Source organism: Tenrec ecaudatus, chromosome 1 (assembly GCF_050624435.1).
Source record: "Tenrec ecaudatus isolate mTenEca1 chromosome 1, mTenEca1.hap1, whole genome shotgun sequence".
Taxonomy (NCBI): Eukaryota; Metazoa; Chordata; class Mammalia; order Afrosoricida; family Tenrecidae; genus Tenrec; species Tenrec ecaudatus.
In genome coordinates, this window is record NC_134530.1 from 192,214,032 (window position 1) to 192,238,020 (window position 23,989).

The following is a 23,989-nucleotide window of genomic DNA, read 5'->3' on the forward strand; positions in this document are numbered from 1 at the left end:
GGGCAGAAGGCAGTTGGCTACAAACTCATTGTTTATGAATCAACAATAGGTGGGGCTTCCCAATGTTGGTGGGAAAATTCCATTATCTTTTCATTCCACGAACTTTCAGAAGCTCCCTCTACGGTAGATGATGGAAAACGTCAGAGGAGATTCATCTATTGGCGAGTTTGCTTTGTAGAGTGCTAAAGTAACACCCACAGTGCACCAGGAAGCCACGGAAAAGAGGCTAAATGCACAGGTTCATAACAACCAATTTATTAAAAAGTGTAGAAGACAGCACGGTGGGGCTAAAGGTCATAGAAATTTACAGTCATATATTTCCCAGGAACAGGAAATGGCAAACCCTTCTCTGTCGGTGTTTTATTGTTAAAAAATACTGCATGTAATTGTTCTGAGAAAGACAAATAACAAGCATTTAAATAGAAGAGACCCTGGGTAGTGTAAACAGTTAACACGCATAGCTGCCAACAGGTTTGGCAATTCAGGGGCTGCCAATTTGCTTAAGAAATACAGGTCTTTGAAAATACCACGGAGGCCAGTGACTCTCTAGGGGTCACTATGAGTTGGAACTGACTGCAAGCCAACCGGATTTTCATAGTGAAACAGAAATACACATAACACAGGGCTCTAGAAGGCTGTGCAGAGGGGCCTGGAGTAACCATCCCCTGTTCTCGTCTCCCTAGTAGCAATGGCTCAGGACGCACATGTCCAGTGTTTGCCCCCCTTTATAATCCGTAACTACCAAGGAGAAGCGGCGGCCGTGTTACAAATGCAGTTAAAACTGCCCTTTCTTTGCACTTCCACGACTGTTGCATCACACGGCCCCTCAAGTCGGGAGGCGTTGGAATGGTCACAGGCATTTTTGTGATGAAAAGAGTTGGTGATATGTTGGGGCGTAGTTGTTTACAATCACTATTGTAAAGAGCGCTAGTGACACACCAATTAAGCACATCACATCCCTGCTTCCGTAGAGCATTCTCTAGAAAAGGTTACTATCCAGGCTCGGTATGCTAGAGGGCCAACATTCTGGCTGTATTTCTTCTAAGAACGATTGGCTTGTTCTTCTGGCAGCCCACACATTATTTGCTAGCGCCACAGGCATCCACTCATCAGTCATTCTGTCTTCCTTTTTCATTACCCAACTTCTTCGTGCATAAGCCATGGCTTGGAAAACACTGGGGAAGAACTGTCTTCTCAAAATAGCCAAGAAACCCAAACGCATTGCCATCGAGTTGATTCCGCCTCCTAGCAACCCTGTAGGACAGGGTAGACCTGCCCCTGTGGACTTCTGAGACTGAAAGTGTACAGCAGAAAAGAGTTCTGCTGTAGAATGTTGCCTCTTTCTTCCAAAGAGTGACTAGTGATTTCAAACAAGGTTTGTTCTCAAAATAGAGTCCCCCTTAATTATTCAGGTGGAGGAAAGTCTTCAGTAAAGAGGCATGACTCAAAATTCAAAGTTACAGCAGAAAATGTCCATTAGGAACCAGACTGTGGAATGTATGAAATGGAATCATACAGTATACATATATCTATGACTTGCGTTTTTGCTCAACATTATGCTCCTAAGAACATATTATTTGTATTTTGTTCACTTTGACCACTGTATGAAATATATCATAATTCATTTACATTTAACATTGATATTTATTTAGGTTGTTTCTCAAATTTGGCTTTTTCTAATCATACTACTCTGATTGTTTTTGTACATGCTCCCAGTAGACATGCGTGGGGGTGTCACACCACCCCCCAAAAAATGGAATTGTGCTGAGTAGCACTTTCATATTTTTTCCCACTAGAGCGAGCATCTAGCAACTCACTCTGAGTGGTGTCTCCTGGGAAGGTTCTCTCTGGTCACAGTGAATTTTGTCATAAAAGTCATTTCATTTGCACCTCACTTTTTGTTTTGGTAGACTTTAGAGAACAGCATGTGGCAGTGAAATTTTTCCTGCTCGGGAAAAAATGCCACAGAAACTGTTGTGATGTTGAACTCAGCTTATAAGGACAGCGCTATGGGAAAAACTCACGTGTACAAGTAGCTTTCCTGTTTCAGAAAAGCTGAAATGTTGATTGATGACAAACCTCATTCTGAATGCCTGTCAACTCCCTGAATGGATGAAAATGTGGACATTTGGAGGTCATTCCTCCAGGTCAGACTGTTAATCAAGCTTTCTATTTAGAGTTTCTGAAAATATAGCGTAACAGTGTGCACACAAAAAAGGCCTGATTTGTGGCAGACAGGGGACTGCTTTTACCACCACAGCAATGCACCTGCTCACACAGGCATCTCAGTGCACCAGATTTGGCAAAAACCAGAATGCCTCTCTTGTCCCATGAACCTTACTCACCTGACCTCACTCTGTGCAACTTCTTTTTGTTTCCGTGAGTGCAGAAGGACAGCAATTTGATGAAGTAGAAAAAAAGGGGAAGAAAAAGAACAGGGAGTGCTGCCAGCCATCCAAACAGATGAGTTTGAAAAATATTTCCAAGAATGGAATCACAGATTTGATCAATGTATTAAGTGTAATGGAGAGTACTTTGAAGGTGATCAGGGTGTTTTGTAAAAATAACTGAAATATATAACTTTGAAAGAAAACAGTTTTCTGGGGGTACCCCCTCATATGTAGGTTTCTCTAAGGTATATCTAGCAATAGATTTCTAGTAATGAATTCTGTTCCTCTTAAATTGTATTGGATAATGCCAAAGGTTTTCCAAAATGATTATACCAATTTGCATTCCTATCAGTTGAATATGAGCGTTCCTAGTGCCGTCATCCTTGGCTATACTTGAGGTTGTCAGCTTTTTTAGCTTCAGTTACACTGGTAGTGTAATGATGTCACGCAATCTAAATTGACATTTCTCCATCACAAATAAGGCTTAGCATTTTCCTTATGCTTACTGAGTGTTCAGGTTTCTTCTGTGAAGTGCCTGTTCTAGAGATTTCCCCCATTTTCCTATTGAGCTGTCTGTGTCTTCTTTGTCGTTGTCACTGCTGTGAAGCTTGGTGGAGTCAGTCCCCGACACATTCGCAATAGAACTAGTCACTGTCTGCTCCATTGTTGTCCCCAGGATCAATTACAGGTCAGACCATTCAAAGACATCCAGTTTTACTGTCTGACTTTTCCGAAGTGGATTACCAGGTCTTTCTTTCAAGTTCATCTTAGTCTGGAAGCTCTGCTGAAACCTGCTCAGCAACTTCATGTCATACAAGCCTTCACTGGCAGGTGGATGGTGGCTATGATAAGGTGCACATGCTGGGAATCAAACCCACGTCTCCAGCACACGAGGCAAGCAAACATTCTACAACTGAACCTTTTGCTTTGATAGGTTATCTTCTATTCTGGATATAAATTATTTATCAGCTATGTTTTACAAAAGAAGCCCTGGTAATACAAGGGTTAAGCAGTCAACTGCTCACTGAAAGATCAGCATTTCAAACCCACCAGCCACTTCTTGGCAGAAAGATGTGGTAGGCTTCTTTGGTAAAGATTTATAGACTTGGAAACTCTTTGGGGCCCACTAACATTTGACCTGTAAACCTGCTATGAGTCAGAATCGTCTCCTAACGAGTTCTGGGTTTGTTCAGTTGTTTTCTTTTTAATGCCATTTTTTTCCTTTTGGGTTTATGTTTTTAAAATCTTCTTTTAAAAAAGTATTCCCTAGTAAAAGGAAATAAAGGAAAGAACTAGGAGGCAAAACACATTTACAGAGGTACAAATATAGGTATGTATATGTGTAAATACATTAATATATAACCATAGGGATATAGGTCTATGTACATATATTTATATGTTAAGCATTAAGGTAGTAAGTAGATGGACATTGCACCTCTACTCAAGTCTCCCCTCAATGCAAGAACACTTTGTTCTAATAAATAACCTGGCATTCTCTGATGCTCACCTTCCTGACACGATCACTGAAGTCAAAATGGGTGCATAAGCAAATGTGGTGAAGCAAGCTGATGGTGCCCAGTTAGTAGAAGATATAGCGTCTGGGGTCTTAAAGGCTTGAAGTTAAACAAGTGGCCTTCTAGCAAGGAAGCAACAATGCCCACATGGAATAGGCACACCAGCCTGTGTAATCATGAGGTGTCGACAGGATCAGGTATCAGGCATCAGAAGACACAAAACAAATAATCATATCATTGTGAACAAGGGGAGTCAGAGTGGAGAGCATAATGTGTTAGTCTGGGTAGACTAGAGAAACAAATCCACAGAAACCCATAAGTATATGAGAGAGTTTTATATAAAAGGTAAGTGTACATCAAGAAAACACCCCAATCCAGTTCAGTTCAAGCCCATAAGTCCAACATTAACCCATATATCTGACACCATCTACAAAATCCTCCTCAAACTCGCAAAACACACGCAATAACACTGAATGCAGGAGGAAAGCCCAATCAGTGAGTGTATAAGCATCTCAGTGCTGACAGGGGTCTCCATGTAGCTGCTCCAGCACCCAGGGTTGCATCAGGGTAAGTCCATGTGGCTTCTCCTCAGGGACCCCTCGCAGGAAGTGAGCCTTGCCAGCTAAAGCAGGGAACTGGCTAAGGCTGCACACTGTTCTGACCATCAGAGAATAAGAGACCAAAGAACCGAAAAGGTGAGGCTCACCGAGCCATTTATCTCTCCGTCCTTCAATTAATCCCACATGTGTTTATCGGCCAGGTTGGCACAATAAACCTTCAATATCACAAAGGGGGAGCCGATAACAGTAATCAACATATAACTCCCATCCTGTAAGGGGAAAAACAACCGAAATGTGGGTGAAAGGAGACAGCAGATGACGTAAGATATGAAAATAATAATAATTTATAATTTATCAAGGGGTCATGAGGGTGGGGGTGGGAGGGGAAAAAGAGGAACTGATACCAAGGGCTCAAGTAGAAAGAAAATGTTTTGAAAATGGTGATGGCAACATAAGTACAAATATACTTGATACAATTGATGTATGGATTGTATATAAGAGCTATAAGGGCCCCCAAGAAAATGATTTATTTTTTTAATGGGTTCAACAAAAGTTTAAAAAAATTCTTTCCTACTCTAAGATCATAAGCCAAAAAAATCATTGTTACTGACTCAATGGAAGCTCACAGAAACCCTGGCGGACTGGCTAGAACTGCCCCATAGGGCTTCTAAGGTTGTGATCCTTCTGGAAGCCTACTGCCTCACTTTCTTCTGCAGAGCAACTGGTGGGTTCAACCCTCTGCCATTTTGGTTAGCATTTGATTGCTTTTAACCACAGTACCACCTGGGCTCCTATATGCTAAACGTGCTATAGTTTAGCCTTTTACGTTTAAGTAACGAATCCAGCTGGAATTGATTTTGGAGGGATGGTGTGAGGAATTGTCAGTTGCCCTCAACTTGACTCTGATTTGTGCAACCTCCTCTGTGCAGAGAAGAACTGCCCCCCTAGGCTTTTCAAGAGGAGACCCTTGTGAAGCAGATCACTAGCCCGGCCTTCTGAGGTCCCTCGGAGTGGGCTGGGGCACTCAGGGATTCCCCATGCGAGATAAAGAACCATGTCCTTTTCAAGAAACAATTGTCCCTGCACAGCTTATTGATCCTTACCCCGTGCCTGGCCTGTGGAGGCTCCTCCAACATTTCCCATCGTGTGGGTCTACGGTCCTTTCTTTCATTCTACTGATTCAGCTTGTCTATTCTTGAGCCAATGCCACACTCCAAGCTCCTCCACATTTATAACGCCTCAATATCCATGATAGATTGAATTGTGTCTCCCCAAAATGTGTGTTGTACTCCTAACCCCTACACTGATGGATCCCTGGTGGTCTAGAGAGATAGACGTTGGGCTGCTAACCACACGCTCAACAGTTCAAATCCACCAGCTTCTCCCTGGGAGAAAGATTTGGGTTTGGGTTTTGTAAAGATTTATAGCCTCCGAACCCCAAAGGCATCACTCTCATCTTTCATATAGGGTCCCCATGTGCTAGGGTGGCCTCAATGGCAGTGCATTTGGGGTTTTATCGTTATACTTATGGGAAGGGTTCCTGGTGGTGCAGTGGTTAAGCACTCAACTGCTAACTGAGGTTGTGCCTTGAAGCCTCCGCAGGAGAGAGGTGTGGTGGTCAGTTTCCAGAAAGACTCCGGCCTGGACAGCCCTGGAGAGCAGGTCTGGTTTGACTCAAAGAATTGAGGCGAGTTGGACTTGACCCCACAGCACTGGCTTACTTGTGGGCATAATCCCATCTGGGAATATGGTTTTCTTTATTATATTCATGTGATCTTATCAGCGTCGAGTATATCTTAATCGATCACCTTTGAGAGAGAAACCAAGGTGACTAGACGCAGAGTAGCAAGCACAGAGAGGGAGAAGCAAGGTGCCACGCCACATGAAGATCGCCAAAGAACTCTAGAACAGATGCTAAAGACGGAGCCTTCCTCGGGGGAAAGGAAAGCCTTCCCCTACATTGGGGCCTGGAATTCAGATTTCTAGTCACCCAAATTGTGAGAAAATAAGATTCTGTTCCCCAGAGCTATCCATTTGTGGTATTTCTGCTATAGCAGCACTAGATACCAAGACAATATCTGATAAGGCAAGTACCTCTCCACACTCCAACCTGGTTTGTCATTAGGCTATTCTTGGCTCCTTTCTCTCTCATTTAATAATAAATATTTCTATACATATATTGTGTGCATTCATGTGTGTATATGTATACATACACACACACAGAAAAGATGTGGCAGTCTACTTCCTAGTTGTGTTTGTCTGGATAGACTAGAGACACAAATTGATTGACACTCAGATGTGTATAAAAAAGAGCTTTATATACAAGAGCAATTGAATATTGAGAAAACATCCCAGCCCAGTCCAGGTCAAGTCCATAAGTTTGATATTAGCCCATATGTCTGATACCAATCTATAAAGTCCTCTTCAGACTCACAAGGCACATGCAATGACGCTGAATGCAGGAAGATCACAGGTCAGTGGGTGGAAAGTCTTGTGGATCCAGTGGCAGTGAAAGCATCTCAGCGCTGGCAGGGGTCTCCACGTGACTCCTTCAGCTCCAGGGCGCTAGTGTAGCTCCATGTGTCTTGTCTGCAGGAATGTCTCACAGGGAGTGAATACAGGGAGTGTAGCTGTCCCACCTCCAGTGAGCTATCTATCTCCTTAGCGCCTCCAAATGAGGTCAACTGCCACCTGGTTGACAGGCTAAACTCCGCCCCTTCACTCTTAAGTCTCAAGTTGACAACAAATTAGGTATGTAATTACCACACTATTTAAATTAGTTTCTATTTTGGGGGGAGCACTATTATAATTTTATTGATATCGAACGAAACTGGTAGAATAATTTGGGTAGAACTTATGTTTTTATGAAATTGAGCCTTCTACAGCATAAAATGGTATATGTTTATATAGGTCCTCTTTAATGTCCTCAATAAACTTACACTGTTATATATGTCGTGCATATCTTTTGTTATACTTATTTCTATAAGCTTAGTTTTATGCGTTTGTAAAGGTATCATTTAAACTTTTACAGTTTCTAGCTGCTGCTTTCATAAAATAATACAATTCAGTTTTTTTACTCCATCAAGTGACTTTACATATAGATTATTTTGCTATGTTTAATGATTGGTGTTTTTCTTTCCAATCCGTAGGCTCTAATGTCCTGTGTTTCTTTGCACAATTCTGTGGTCAGGCCCTCCAGTATGGAGGTAAGTAGACACGGTGACAGAAGCACTCCTAGCCTGTCTTGGTCTTACAGCGAGACGTCCAGTGTCTCGCCATTAGGATAATGATTACTATGGACTTTTTATATGTACTGTACCGGGTATTTACTGCTGTGCAGCAAAGCATCCAAAGCATAATGACTTAAAATAACAAGCATTTCCCTCTGTGACCTAGGGGTTGATTATAAGGAAGCCTGGTCATGCAATGATTAACACTTAGCTGCTAATCAATAGGTTGGCCGTTTGAATTCACCCAGTGGAACCAACCCCTGGAGAAAGACCTGACGGTCCGCTTCCATGAAGATTAAAACACTCGCTGATGTCAAGTGGATTATAGTGACCCTAGAAGACAAACTGGAACTGCCCCACTGGAGTTCCAAGGCTGTCACCTGCACTGAATCAGACGGTCACATCCTTCTCCAATGGAGCGGCAGATGTACTGTTCACACCAACCTTTCACTGAGCAACCAAGTGCTTTAACTACTGTGCCACTATAGTGTGCGCTTTTCCACAAAGAACACAATAAAAACAAGCAAACAGCAAATTCTACGATGCAGTTCTTATGTACATAGTGTGTTACGCCTTGGAAGCTATTCATCTATTCTATGGTATCTAACAACATCCACAACTTGAGTTGGCCTTCGAGTCTAATTGGGATGGCTCGCTCTGTTCTGGGTGGGTGGTGTCAGCAGGGCTGGCTGCGATTGGGACAGGATGACCATCAGATGGCCTCACTCTCGCTGAGCTGGCTGGAACACCAGGCTCTCCCCTGGTGAGCTTCCTCCCCTCAAGGCTGTTCCCGCCTCCTGGCCTCTCCAACAGGATCTCTCTCTTGCACACAAGTCAAGGCTTCCGAGATGAAAACAGAAGCTTCAGGGCCTTTCAAGTTGAGGCTCAGAAACCACACAATACGGCTTCCACTGTATACCACTGGTCAGGGATTCCGGAGGGAGACCCAGTCTAGGAGAGGGAAAACAGACTCCGTTTCTGGAGCGGAAGCGTAGCAAACTACGACGGCCATCGTTTGCCAACCTACCCCACCGCCTGTTTCGTACCACACCGAGAATGGTGATTTTGAAAACATATTAAACTTTAACACAGTATCTGTCTTCATCTTTTAGAATAAGGCATGATTATTCTGTTCTGTGAGTTGGGACCAACCCCACAGCAGTGGGCTTTTGGTTATCTCTTGATGCGGTGATTTAGGGTAAGCAGTTTTCTAAGGTTAAAATAACCTTATAATTCAGAGATAAACCCAATTTGACGGATTCAGTTGCAAATATTCAGCATAGTATCATTGCCTCTAGGTGCATAATTGAGATTGAGTCTAATTTTTTGTGTCATTTGTCCTTATGAGTTTGGATTTCAGAAGAATTTAGCCAACTTATAAATTGAAGACTCTCTTTTTATATAACCTGGAATAGATTTTTTGAAGATTGGGATACTTTGATCCTTGAACATTTGGCAGAGACTGTGGGTTGGGGTGGTAGCTAATATTTGGTTTGATTTTGTAGGAAGGGTTTAATTAAAACTATTTTTGCTTTTTTTAGTATTATACTGAATTTTTTTTAATATTTTGGGGAAATTTTAAGTTATACTCTCTAGAAAGTTATACTTTCCCATGTCTCCTACATTTTCAAATTAATTGGCATATGATCAAGATTAATACACAACAAGCAAGGTAAGCCCTAGCTTATTTGTGCTTATTTGCTAGTCTGTAGTGGACAGTTACACATCTTTCACCTCAAAGATTCTGCTTAGGTACTGCTGGCTTCTTTCTCTCTTCCAACCCCACAGCACCTTCCTACAGAAGCAAAGTTTCTTTTCATATCCACAATCCCTGATAGGGACAGGGAGCCCTGGTAGTGTAGTGGTTACTCATTGCCTGTGATCTGAGAGGTCAGCAGTTCAAAACCACCACTCTCCAGGAGAAAGATGAGGTTTTCTACTCCCATAGAGTTAATCTTGGAAATCCACAGGGGCAGTTCTACCCTGTCTTACAGTGGCACTATGAATTGGAATCAATTCAATGGCAGTGAGCTTGGTTTTGATAGGGACAAAGTAGCCAGTCAGCGAGGTAAACAGGCTTATTTATGCTTACTTACAAATCTGTAGTGAACAGCTCCACAGCTTCTTAGCTATGTCCAAACTTCCCTTATTTATTGGGTAATCTACCTGAGTTAGTTGATGGTACCAAGCTCACCAATAAACACACGTGGGGTTAATTGAAGGGCTGAGGGATAAATGGCTTGGTGAGCCTCACCTTTCGAGTTCTCGGGTCTTTTGCTTTGTGATCGTCGGACCAGGGTGCAGCTGCCTTAGCCAGTTCCCTGCTTCAGCTGGCAATGCTTACTTCCTACAAGACATCCTTGAGGAGAAGCCACATGAACCTACCCCGATGCAGCCCTGGGTTCTGGAGCAGCCGTGTGGAGACCCCTGCCAGTGCTGAGATGCTTACACATTTACTGACTCGGCTTTCCTCCTGCAGTCGGTGCCATAGGGTGTGTTTTGTGTGATTGAGGAGGGCTTTGTGGATTGGTGTTTGACATACAGGTTAATGTTGGACTTGTGGGCTTGGGTAGCACTGGGTTGGGATGTTTTCTTGATGCGCACTTAGCCTTTATATAAAACTCTCTCTTATACATATGAGTTTCTGTGGATTTGTTTCTCTAAATTACCCAGACTAGCACATTACCCCACATGTAGAACATCTCTAACCTGCTCCTCTTTCATTCCTAACATTGCTTATGAATGGTCTCTCTCTCTCTCTCTTCTCTTCTCTTCTCTTCTCTTCTCTTCTCTTCTCTTCTCTTCTCTTCTCTTCTCTTCTCTTCTCTTCTCTTCTCTTCTCTCTCTCTCTCTCTCTCTCTCTCTCTCTCTCTCTCTCTCTCTCTCTCTCTAAGGCTTCCAGAATTTTATCAATCTATCCATCTTTCCCAAAATCCTACTTTGCCTTTGGCTTCATTGGCTTTATCTTACGTACATTTCCATTTTCCCCATTAATTTCTGCTAACAAACTTACTCTCGTTCGTTTAGTCTAGCTTTGTGCTGCTGTAACATTTCTAACTTCCTAAATTGGACATTTAGCTCATTAGCTTCCAAAGTCTCTTCATTTCTTCCTGTAAGTGCAGCCTGTAGCTGCATTACTTTAATTATTTCCTTATAAATATTTTGTTATTTCATTGTTATTCTTTTTTTCATCCTTGAGTTATTTCCATTTGTGTTTTATTTGCAAATGTGTGAGCCTTATCTAGTATATTTTTATATTTCTTAGTAATGTAGTTGGACTGGTCAAAGAAAGCAAGGCCTATGTAATGCCAGAGAATACATTTACGTATAATTCTGGCTATATTTAGCTTTTCTTCTACCATACTATTTTGTGCTTTCTCTTTGTCCTGGTTTCTCTCTCTCTCTCTCTCTCTCTCTCTCTCTCTCTCTCTCTCTCTCTCTCTCTCTCTCTCTCTCTGTGTGTGTGTGTGTGTGTGTGTGTGGTCTTTATTTATTTTATTTTTGCATTTGTGGGGGGTTTTCTATAACAGTTTAGAAGTGGTGCACTCTATAACCTTTCTTTTAATGTCTACTCAGGAAATTTTAGCCTGAACATTGATTTATCAAAGTCTAGCAATAGCCTCATTTCTTTTTCAAACAACAGAGGAATCTCTGAATGTTCTGTTTCTAGATTATTTTGATTTATATGGTATTTTACGACTCTTGAGAAACCGTGGTGACCTAGTGGACTACTAATTCACCAGTCCCTCTTCAGGAGAAAGATGACATTTTCTGCTCCCAATACAAATTTAAAATCTCAGAAACTCAAAAGTTCTACTCGGCCCTGTAGGGTCACTCACTATGAGGCTGAATCGTCTCGATGGCAGTGAGTTTTGCTATTGTAAATGTGGTTTTATCTATAGTTATTTTTAACCCCACAAAGTATCATAGTTGGTTTTTATAATTTAGAATTGTTTGTTTATTCACATACTTTCCTCTTTGGGTTTCCTCTCTCCTTGTACTTCAGCCTTTCCATAGGGGGTTGTGTTACATGCACTTGAAGTATATTCTTTCCAATTTATCCCAATAAATTGATCAACTTGTTTGTTTTGTGTGTGTTGTTGCTTTGTTTTGTTGCAAGCTGTACAACTTTAGTTGATGACATTATTCTTCAGAGCCATTGAAGATACTAGTTCACTCCTCTAACATCCATCCACCCTGGCTGCTGCTAAGTGTACTTTTCATCCCTTTGAAAATGATAGGCCTTTCCCCCTTCATCTGCTTTTAAAGTCTTCACTTCACAGGGTTGTTCTGCAGTTACACTATGTGTCCAAATGTATTGCTTTGGTTTTTTTTAAGTATGTTTATGTAGCTTAATATTCTTAAGAAACTCATGAAAAGATATGACCTAGCCTTGAAACTGGAAAGGCAGCGGGGGGGGGGGGTGTCAGGTTATGCTAATGAGTCTGAACTTTATTCTGTAGATCAGCGATCTATAGTCTTGGTAGCTTCTACCTTTGTTGCACAGATGTTAAGACCTTGCATATATTTAAGCTGACAAATGCAATTTGTATGATAAGTCTATTTCTTATATGAAATAGAAATGGAAAGAGTAATAGTAAATATTTAATGAACTCAAATAAGATGAAAGCTAACTGAAATTGGAATGTATTTGGTCTTCTTTGGATATATTGTGTCTGACATAATTTCATGGCGTAGTGGTTTTGTCTTGGTCTGTGACCCTCAAGGTCAGCAGTTTGAAAGCACCAGTCTCTCCTCAAGATCAAGAGGAGACTTCCTACTCCTGTAAAGAGTCACAGTCTCAGAAGCCCTCATGAGCAGCTCTACCCTACCCCGTAGGGCCCCTGTGAATCGGAATCAACTCGTTGGCAGAGAATTTGGTTTGGTTTATACATCAATTTGAGTTTACACATATCTATTTGAAATGTGTTTGCATACTTATTGACTAAAACCTGCCAATTTAAAAATAAATAACATGCAATTTTTACCCATCAATGTTATGTAATTCTGTTCAAATGTATAATTTAAAACATTGCAGACTTATTTAAAAGAACAAGAATCCTGTACCTGTCCTACTTGAAATGTTCTAAACTTGGAGGTATGTCTCTGCTTCTTTTCACTGCACCACTAAACAGGAAGCTGGCATAAATTGAGACAGAATTTTTTTTCCGTAAGAACATGTAAGCATTACATGTCCTATATATTGCAATATTGAGAAATTTATCTTTCTGAAAAATGTACAAACAGATCTTTCCTTGAGAATAATGATTAATTACTATTCATTATTTCCACGTCTTTCCCCTAAGACAAAAGCATCATTAACTATATGCATGTCAAGAAGGACCTTTCCTGGAGAAGGACTTCGTGCTTGGCAAAGGATCGGGATGACAAAGCAGAGGAAGACCCTCCAGGAGATGGCTTGACACGGTGGCTGCAGCCATGAGCTCAAACACAGCAGCCAGGTGAGGACGGTGCAGGGCCAAGCAATGTTTGATTCTGTGGTATGAAGGATGGCTGTGGGTTCGAACTAACTCAACAGCCCCTAACAACAACAATGTGAGTATTATAGCATCGGAAAGAATTTGATCAAGGGTACTAGAACATGGTTTAATACTTGTACATATGTCCTGGCTAAGTGTTATATACGTGATAGTATTGTCGCTAGTATGCAAGTAGAGGAGGTAGAGACTGATGCCAAGAGAATAAGCAGGCGTTAGACTGCCTGTGTCTAACCCCATCCCAGCATTATGCCCTATTAGTTCTGTGAACCTGGGAAATGTTCATTTCCTCTCTGGGCCTATTTCCTAAAAACAAAAAACCTCACTGCCATCAAGTCAAGGGTGACTCATAGACCTCTTCCGAGACCACTGTTTACAGGAGCAGAAAGCCCAGTCTTTGTTCCCGCCACATGGCTCACAGGCCAGCTTGTAACCACTCCGTTGACTCACCAGCAGTAAACAAAACAAACCAAGCCTCGCTGCTGTGGAGGTGCTCCACCGCAGGGTTCTAAGACTGAATGAAATCCTTACAAAGCTAACTGTCACAGCTTCCACAGAACAGGTTCTTCCGTTAGCAACTAGTTAATGGTGGAGAACTCAAAAACTCTACCGAAGACAATTATTTTAAAATTAAATGACAGCCCATTCTCTCACCTGTGGGGTTCTTCTTAAGGCTAGAATGAAGATTCAACAAAGCACACCTGTAAAACAGAGTTGCTAACAGTACAGTCTGGTTTGACCCTCTCTGGAGAATTTGTATTTCTGCCCCAGATAGATAGAATTAGAATCTGCATTTTAATAAGATTTCTTGTTAAATCTATAGGAATCTGCAAAGGAATTATCTGGAGATATATACGGGGTGGAAGTACACAATTTTAGCAGGAAGATGAACCAGAAGAAGTGGTTGAAAGCTCTGGTATAAAGCGCTTATAGCACAAGGGCTTTGGCTCATGATATGACTTCAAAAACATGCTTTATTTAGCAAGTTAGAAACTAAATCTGAAAAAAGAAAAAGAAAATCATTCTACCTTAATAATACAAAATTGAATATTTACCTTGTCTTCCTATATTATACTATAACTGGAAACTTGGGGGCTTACTCTACCAGATGAGGTGGCTTCAAAAAAAGTTCCTGGGGAAAATGGAATCAAACGATAATGAAATTTTTCTGGGAATTTTATAGCCCCTTCTCTCATATATCAGTGAATATACTGAAACTTTGAGGAGAAAATTTCTTTGACATTTTTGTATTATATTGCATGAATTACCAATTGAAATATAGTGGGAACTGATTGAAAAGGTATGCTAAGAATTAAAAGAATTGAATATTTCTCAAAGATTTTAATAAGGTATATCTTTATTTTTTTCTCCAGCTGGTGGAGAGTAAACATGATAGGAAAAGACATTGAATCATGTGTTAAAAATCTGTTTTTCTAAACTAAAGCACATAGACTAAGAATAAAAGGGGTAATCAATTTTGCATATTTATTATGAGGTACCCAAATATTAATTATAATTTTTCAAAATAATTAATAATTTTGAAAAATATTCTGATAAGAATAGACCCTAGGTAGACAAAGCTAATTCTGAATTTTTTGGTTAGCCAATTTTTCAGTAAGCTAATTTTTGTCTCTTTCCCAATTTTTCCAGTGAGTAATAACATTGAACTGTCGGGGAGAGCTATAGTTTTTGATTGCTCAGAGCACCTCATTATTTTGAGAACTTTAAGAGAGCTTAACAGAGCTGTCAGTCACAGTACTCTGTTACCCACTCTGCCCCCTAACTCAGTGACAATGACAGCTAGAAAAAGCAAGCCCAGCCAATTAAAGCAATCCAACAGCCCAGCATGTGGTTCCAAGATGGACACACAGCTAAATATGAGCCAATCAAAACCCTTCCCTGCGATTTTCTAGCTAGAGCTAGACAAACTCATTGCCATCAAGTCAGTTCTGACTCATAGTGACTCTATAGGACAGGATAGAACTGCCCCAGTGGGTTTCTGAGACTACCTCTTTATGGGAGCAAAAAGCATCATCTTGCTCTCTCAAAGCAGCCTGTGTTTAATTCTAGATCAATGAGATGGAAGGATGTGCATATGGGGTACTACCTTCTCATGTACAGAATTAGATGAGGTCAACACACCAATAAATGTAAGTCTGAGAGATACTAAGAAGGGGTTTGATTGTATTGTTTGGGGCCCTGGATTCAGTTCATGCCTTACATGATTGTATCCTCACATGACCACCTGTATGCCTTTGAAAGGTAATTTGAATTGGACATATGACACTTTCAAGTGAAGGGATCCTGATAAATACAGAGGTCTAATTTCTTCATAGATGGACGCATTCACCTTGAAAGTAAATACATTATAATGAAATGCATTAAAATGTGGTCCGTGTACTTCTTGAAGCTTGGCAGAATAGTAGAGCAGTAAGAACCTAGGTTCTGGAGCAGACTGCTTGTCTGCACACTGAAAATGGCCTGGGGCTAAAAGTGTTGTCCCCTTGCAGAGGAAACACAAGCTCTCTAGTTGTCAAAGACTAGGAATCAGCACACATTAAGTGGGCCAAGTGATGATGGCCATTTATTTTCACACCGATACTTATTTTTCTGAAAGGTGGTTTATAAGAAGCAAAAGCCATTTCCTGTATCTGCAACTCTATCAAAAATGGGAAGAAACTGAACTAGAGAGCCAAGAGAACGGTTTTGGTTTTTTGGGTTTTTTTCTTACTTTTATTGGGGGCTTTTACATCTTTTACTTTATCACAATCCATACATTCATTCGGTGTGTTAAGCACATTTGCACGTATGCTGCCATACCATTTTCAAAGCATTCTCTTCCCACTTGAGCCCCTGATCTCAACTTCCAATTTCTTCCCCTTCCTTCCCCTGCCTGCCTTCCCTCAGGAGCCCTTGATAAGTTATAGATTATTATTTCCATATCTTACATTGTCCTCCATTGCCCCTCACCCACTTTTATGTTATTCATCCCCCTGAGAGGGAGTTCTAGGATGATCCTTGTGATCAATTCCCCCTTTCTCCCCGCACCCTCCCCTAATCCTCCTGGTATCTCTACTCTCATTTTTGGCCCTGAGGGGTTTATCTATCCTGGATTCCCTGTGTTTCGGGCACTTATCTATAGCAGTGTGCCTGTTCTGGTCTAATCCGATTTGTAAGGCAGACTTAAGGTCATGATAATGGGGGGAAGGAAACACCAAAGAACTAGAGGAAAGTTGTGTGTTTCATCGGTATTATACTGCAGCCTGACTGGCTCATCTCTTCCCTGTGACCGCTCTATGAGGGGATATCCAATTGTCTACAGATAGGCTTTGGGTCTCCACTCTACACTCCCCCTCATTCACAATGATATGATTTTTGTTCTTTGATGCCTGATACCTGATCCTATCGATACCTCATGATCACACAAGCTGGTGTGCTTCTCCCATGTGAGCTTTGTTGCTTCTAAACTAGATGGCTGCTTGTTTATCTTCAAGCCTTTAAGACACCTGACACTGTATCTTTTGATAGCCGGGCACCATCAGCTTTCTTCACCACATTTGCTTATGCACCCATTTTGTCTTCAGCGATCGTGTCGGGAAGGTGAGCATCACAGAGTGCCGGATTATTAGAAAAAGTGATCTTGTGTTGAGGGAACACTTGAGTCGAGGCCCAATGTCCATCTGCTACCTTAATTCTTAACATATAGATGTAAGTACATAGTTCTAATCTACACACACCTGTATTTAGGCCTCTATAAATATCCTTTACCTCCTGGTTCTTTCCTCTATTTCCTTTTACTTTCCTCTTGTCCCACCATCATGTTCAGCCTTCATTTGGGTTTAGTAATTCCTTGCTGCTATGTTGGCCTTGATTAAACCCCACTAGGTATCCTATGCCCTTCTTTCCATTGATTTTAGTTTACTTGTTGTTCCCTTGTCCCTGGGTTGGTTCACCCCTTTTCCCCTTCCTTTCTCCCACTTCCCCTTCTCCCATATTCCCCCGGAACCACTGATCTCGTTTTTTTCATCTCCATATTATTTATCTCACCTATCTTATCTAGCTAGACATGCAGATAACTTAATAAGTGCTAAAACCAGGCAAAGCCAAATAAAAAAAGCAAAAGAAGTCAAAACCAACAAAACAAAAACAAGTACTGAAAAAACCAAAATAACAAAAAGAATGCCACTGACAAAAAATGGAAAAGCCTATAAATAGTTCAAGGTCTGTTTGTTGGCCTTTATAAGTGTTTCCCAGTGGAGTCTGATGGAGTGCCACACTCTGCCTTCAAAGTCCATTTTTGGTATTCCCTGGGCATTTCAGCACTTTGCTCCCCTTGCTGCTCTGTTTCATGGCCTTAGTGTTTCACCCCAGCGTGATGGGCCAGGTTGTGCGCTATTCCTGCACTGTGTTTCCAGTGTTGTCCCCTGTAGTGATGTGGTTTAGTGAGGGATGTCCTGTCTCGTGGCGGGGCGGTCCTTTGGTTCTCTCTGTACAATTGTCTGCTCCAAGCAGGAATTGCGTCCTCTGGATATGGTGGACCAGGATGTCCTCTCCTCCCTCTCCATCCCTTTTCATTTCTCCGATGTGCTCTAATCAGATGCACCCCTCTTCCCAAGCTGTAGCCCCAGTGCTGTCCTTTGAAGTGAATTCTTCAGAGGGGGTGGGGTGTCCACATAGTTGGGATTAGGGCCGGCAAGAAAAATGTTTAAAATTATTTTCTTTTATTATTTTCCTTTCTAAAAAAGGTGTTATTGACATATAATTCACATATCGTGCAATTCAATAATATGTACAAAAAGAAAATTTTCAATACTTCAATTATATTAAAAAGTTGTACTTCAATTTTAGAACTTTGTGTGCGTGTGCTAATTGTTGTTAGCTCTCCATTTTCCCTCAACTACCCCTGCCATCTCCCTAAAAAAAAAAAACCCCAAACAAAACTCACTGCCACTGGGCTGATTTTGACTCATAGCAACCATATATAGGACAGAGGAGAATTGCCCCTGTGAGTTTCCCAGACTGAAACTCCTGACAGAAGTAGAAAGCCTCAGTTTTCTCCCATGGAGTGACTGGTGGTTTCGAACAGATGACCTGGGTTAGCAGCCCAATGTGTAACCACTGTACTACCAGAGCTCCCCAGATAATTATTAATCCAATTACTGTCTCTGTAGATTTACCTATGCTGGATTTCTTTCATATTCATAAGAAAATACAAAATTTAAAAAGCAAAACAAAACCAACAACAATGATAAAATACACAAAAATCTCAATTACAAAGAAAAAAGATAACATTAAAAACTGGAACAAATTTAAAATTAGTCATAAGGGAAATGAAATGATACAGTATTGCATTTTAACCTACCTATAACTGCAGTAATCCACTTCCCAATACACTCTGTCTGACAGCAAGACTATTCACATCTCTGGCCAGTGGTCAGATTTACTCTGGACCTCTGGAGGCTTGATCCACGTGGGGACCATGTGAGTGAAATTTGGGTTTTCACTGCCATCCAAATCCTTCTGCAAACCAGGTTTTCAGAATTTAAGTTCTCATACCATAACCTCCTATGGATTTGGATTCTATTATCTATAATCTTTGGATCACACAGGCTGGAGTATTTCTTCTGTGTGGACTTGCTGGTGCTTCACATAGATGACTGCTTGTTTGAAGACATGCTATTATCTCTGATAGCGAGGCAACATTAGGGAAGGTGATATAGTGCTAATTAAAATAACTTGGAGTAGAAATCCCATGTGGTCCAGCAATACCTTGCTGGGTATACACCCCAATTAAGAGAGACAGAATATGAACAGGCATGCTCTCCCATGTTCATTGCAGCACAGTTTACAATAGCAACAAGCTGGAAACAGCTTTCAATGCCAATTGGTAGAAGAATGGATATAGAAACTGTGATACATCTTAGTGGAGTATTACGCATCTGTTAAAAACCTGGATGGACTTGGAAACCATTCTCACTGTCTGCGAGTTGATTTTGACTCATGGTGATCCCCAGGACTGGGCAAGGCTGGCTCGGCAGGCTTCCAAGAGTGTAACTAGGCAGGAGTGGGAAGCTCCATCTCTCTCCCACCCAGCACTTGGATGGTGGTTTCGAACTTCAAACCTTATGGATTGCAGCCCCATTATCCACCAGAGCTCCCTGAAAACCATTATGCTGAGAGAAGTTTGCAAATCACCAAAGGACAAACACAGTAGGAGCACACTACTATAAGGATGAACCCCAAGAAAAAGGCAGGCTTCTGCTCTTAGGTCATGTGATCTTCTAATTCGGTCTTCCCAAGCAACGAGGTGGTGAGCCTGCCTGGGCTCCTGAACTGTATGTATATCACCTCCTTACGTGTGCATTTTAAAACTCACTTGGACAGAGGAGGTCTCACCTCAGCTGATGTCAGATTCTCATGATGTGGGGAGAGGGGAAAGACCAATCAGTTCCTGTCATACAACAGTGTTCTGTGGTCACCCCCAAATCAACAGACACTCCTACTAGAACAATTAGTGAACCTTACTGAAAAGTCAAGGGTGGGAGGTGGAGATAGATCTGTCTTGAAGATGACGATTATATTTCTGTTGGTGGGTAAACTGGGTGGGGCAAACTGCCATTGGGGAGAATGCTTAATGTTGCTTATCTAGGGGAGAATACGCCTGGTATTATGTTCCTAAGTGGACGCTTTTGACTTAGTTTCTATCCAGTCCCAGGCCAAGTGCTATAGACAACGAGGCTTTAGATTGTACTTTCAACATCCTTCAGAAGCCACACCAGAGATCTGATTTGGAAATGCCACTGAGATGGCCTTTATCTCAAACTCACCCGGGGAAGGTTAAAGGAACTGCCATACTCCTTTATCTTCAGACTGAGATGCCCCAGTGGGAGATGAAGCTAGTAGAAGCTAGTGACTGCTACCCCAAAGTTATGGAACTGGTGGTCATCACACTATGGTCCAGATCTCTTCCTCTGAGGGTACCCAATGACGGACAGTCCAGGGCTTCCATGTATACTGACAACATGCATGACTCTTTGCTTTTTTATGACATGTGTCACCCTAGCATGCATGTTTCTGCCTTTGGGAAGGAGTGTTATTGAAAGTTTTGTCCTATCTCCAACCCTCATTGTGTAAATAGAATCCATTCACTGAAGTTTTTTATCTGTGAAATCCATGCATTTTGGTCAATAAAACTGCCCCATCTGTATTTTTTTGTCAGCAGTGTTTTAAAGTCTATATTGTTTGCTAAATTAATGATACTTGCACTAGAATTATATGCTCCACAGGGATGATTTATAATGTTCTCCAATAAAATGATGACCCTGTCTCTAAAGTGTGCCAGATAGTAGGAATGGGGAATTAACAACACTGTGTGCAGAAGAAGATGTTCTGAAATTGATGTGGTGATAATTTCACACATTTTTCTTAATATGATTTAATGATTAAATTGTATGATATGTGAAGTCTGTGACAATTAAATTACTTTTGAAAATAAAGAAAAAGTGAACAAGATATATATATGTGTATATATATATATATATATATATATACCATAGATAACATGACTGGATTTTTGTGCTTACATTTAATTGTAGCCCCAATCTGACAACAATTAGTTCTCATGACATGGCTCTGCTAGATACTTGCCCTCATGAAGAGATCACTGAAGGAATGCGTGCTGCACAGTGTGGTGAAGAAACCCTTTGTCTTTATGGGTGGGGAGAATATCCCTACAAATTTTACCTGTGAGGAAAGGAAGCAATCTAAGTCTCCACAATGAAGTCATTTCACTCCATTTGTCCCCTTCCTGGGGCCTGCGCATTTGCCATCTTGACCTATACGTTGATTCTGCATCCTGAGAAAATCCTCCTGAACACTCCTCGAATAGTTTCACTTCTCTGTTACCATAACTGGTTGCCTTTGAATTGACCCCAACTCCTGGAGCCCCCGCCCCCATGTGAGAGAACGGTAGTCCATAGGATTTTCAATGGCTGATTTTTCAGATCAAGGTCACCAGGTTTCTTCTGAGGCACCTCTGGGAGAACTCCAACCATTACCCTCTGTTAGCAGCTGAGCGTGTTAACCATTTCCATTCAGGGACACACTCTAATGTGGGTATTTATCCCGGTGAAGAAACATTTTACTTTAGAAATGCAAGTCCCCGTGAGAAGGTTAATAGCAGAGGTGTAAGTGCCAGGCCCCATCCCTGCCTCTGCGCAGAGCAGGTGCTCAGACTGTAAACCTCACCTCCTCAGCTGTGGAAGGAGACCAGCAACAGTGTCTCCCTCACCAGCCTTGCTGGGGATGGAAAGGGTTGGCTCTCGGGAGAGTCCCCACCCTACAGGCCGCACATAGCAAGAGTGAGCTCTTGTTGGATGTTTACTCGCTTACAGACCCTGTGAGTCAGATGGGCTTCACCCTAACCTAGCTGAAGGCATCTTCATGAAGGGAGTGGAAGTTCAATGACAGGGTCAGGCCAAGGACTAGTGGGGTTGGAGGTAGGAGACACGAGAGGGGAAGCAACAGAGGAAGGGTGGAGAGCAGGGAGTGAAGCACTTTGGAGATTGAGGCCGGCCTGGGTTGGATGCTGCAGTTGGAACCTTTGGGTCCCTTGGATAAAAGACCTTCAAGGATGGAAGAGAGGTCAAGGAGAGGCAGTGGAGGGTGCCAAAGTCAACAGCACATTTTTCAAAGCTTTGTCTAGTGTGGACTCGCATACAGGAAAAGGGGTGTGTGTGGGGGGGCAGTGATTCTTCCTCCCTCCCACTCCTGGACAAGTATCATGATTTCACTATGGTATGAATGAAATACAGTACCGTGGGCAGACGTGAGATCCCAATCATCATTCATAATGTTGTTTCAACAGGAAATGTTCTCTGAGTTCCAAATAACAGGTTCCAGGGATGTTTGGAACAGGACTAATTTGTCAGTTGGGGTTGCCTGTTTGCTGTAGGGAGTGGAGGCTGCCGCTGGGCAGGTCACATAGAAAGTCAGGGTTTCGCAATCCAAGAAACTGGACCTGGAGTGGCTGAGTTGTCTGCACTAGTGAAACAGCTAGCCCTGGGCCCAGGGCTCCGGCGTTCCCGTTTAGTCTGACCTTCTCGTTTATTTGGCAGGTGTCATGAAGTTGGTTCCCGATCACAGGGACCCTAGTAAAACATAAGGAAACCATGGTCGGGCCTGCACCAGCCTCACAATTGTTCTTACAAGGGGTAGCAAAAAAATGATTTTTTTTTCAAAAGTATGTGTTTAATTTTTTTAACAAAACAACCTTATCACCGTCAAAGTACACTTAATACGTTGGTCAAATCTGGGATTCCATTCTTAGAAACATCTTCCAAACTCATCTGTTTAGATGGCTGACAGCACCTCCCTAGTTTTTTTTCTTCGCCTTTTCTACATCATCAAACTACTGTCTTTTCATGTCCCTTTTCATTCATGGAAACCAAAAGGAGTTGCACAGAGTGAGGTGAGGGGAATAAGATGTATGGAGCAAGAGAGGCATGTTGTTTTTTTTGCCAAAAGCTGGCACACTGAGATGGCTGCATGAGCACATACATTGCTGTGGTGGAAAAACCAGTCACCTATATGCCATAAATCAGGCCTTTTTTGTCACATACTGTTACACAATCTTTTTAGAACCTCTAAATAGAAAACTTCATTAATAGTCTGAGCTGGTAAAACGAAATCCAAATGCACTCAGAGTCAACAATTGTGTCCTTTCGGGAAGTTGGTGGACATTCAGAACATGGTTTGTCATCAACCAACATTTCACCTTTTTTGAAGTGAGGAAACTACTTGTACACTTGACTTTCCCCTATAGTGCTGTCCTTGTAAGCTGTGTTCAACATCACAGCAGTTTCTGTGGCATTTTTCTGAGGAGGAAACAAAATCAACCATTACACAAAAAAATAAGGTTAAGCAAAACTGCTTTTACAGAAAAATTCACTGTGACAAGAGAGAGCCTTCCCAGGCAATGTCACTGGGTGCACTAGCTCAGAGCAAGTTGCCCGATGCTTGATGCTTGCCTAGAGGGAAAAATGCGTACTCTGAACAACTCCGCTCCACACAGTGCAGTTCCGGTTTTGGGGGGTACCACCATGTAACTTTGAGCCTAGTGTTACAGCCACTGTGTCACTCCATCTTGCCAAAGCCTTTCTTATTTTCACTGCTCCTCTATCAAGCATGATGTCCTTCTTGGAGATTTTTCTCTCCTGACAACATATCCTGAGATGAAGTTCTTCATTCTTGCTTCTAAAGAGCATGCTGGCTATAGTTCTCCCAAGAGAGATTTGTTTGTTCTTTTGGCAGTCCATAGAACTTTAATAATCTTTGCTAGCACCAAAATTCAAATGCATCGATTCCTCTTTGGTCTTCCTTATTAATATCCAACTTCCACACGCATATGTAGCCATTGAAAAGACCATGGCTTGGGGGCAGCTGACTCCTCAAAGTGAGTGAAAAGCAAAAAATGATGCTGTTCAACACTTTAAAGAGGTCTTGTGCAGCAGATGCACCCAGTGCAATGCATCCTTTGATATCTTGACTGATGCTTCCATGGGCAGTGGTTGTGGATACAAGCAAGGAAAAATCCTTGACAACTTCAACCTTTTCTCCATTTATCATGATGTTACATAATGGTCCGGTTGTGAGGATTTTGGTTTTCTTTACATTGACTTGTAAACCATACTGAAGGCTGTAACCCTTGATCTTCAACAGTGGGTACTTCAAGTCCTCCTGACGTTCAGCAGACATGGTTGAGTCATCTGCATATGGAAAGTTGTTAATAAGCCTTCT